The sequence below is a fragment of the Mytilus edulis genome, unplaced genomic scaffold (assembly GCF_963676685.1).
Source record: "Mytilus edulis unplaced genomic scaffold, xbMytEdul2.2 SCAFFOLD_214, whole genome shotgun sequence".
Lineage (NCBI taxonomy): Eukaryota > Metazoa > Mollusca > Bivalvia > Mytilida > Mytilidae > Mytilus > Mytilus edulis.
The window spans coordinates 9,316-9,645 of record NW_027268029.1 but is presented as its reverse complement, the minus strand read 5'-3'; positions in this window follow the sequence as shown (position 1 = coordinate 9,645).

The window sequence follows — 330 nt, the reverse complement described above, 5'->3', positions numbered from 1 at the left end:
CTGTTAAAATACTAAAATTCTAAGAATAACACTAAAATTCTTAGAAATGTTAACACTTGACAAAATATACCATTTTAAGCACAACATTTTTAAAATATATATTTTTAAAACTTCTCCCAGATTCTGTTGAGATTAAAGATATCATACTTTGTCCTCTGAATTTTAATTCTTTGACACACATTATGTTTATGTTACATTTGTATGTAACATAGTATTCTTATGCAAATACATGGATTTTTATTTAAAATTGCATATATTCTCAGTACTAACAAGTAGAGTATTCATAAAACTTCTAAAAATAAAATATTATTCAAAACCAAGTAGAATATT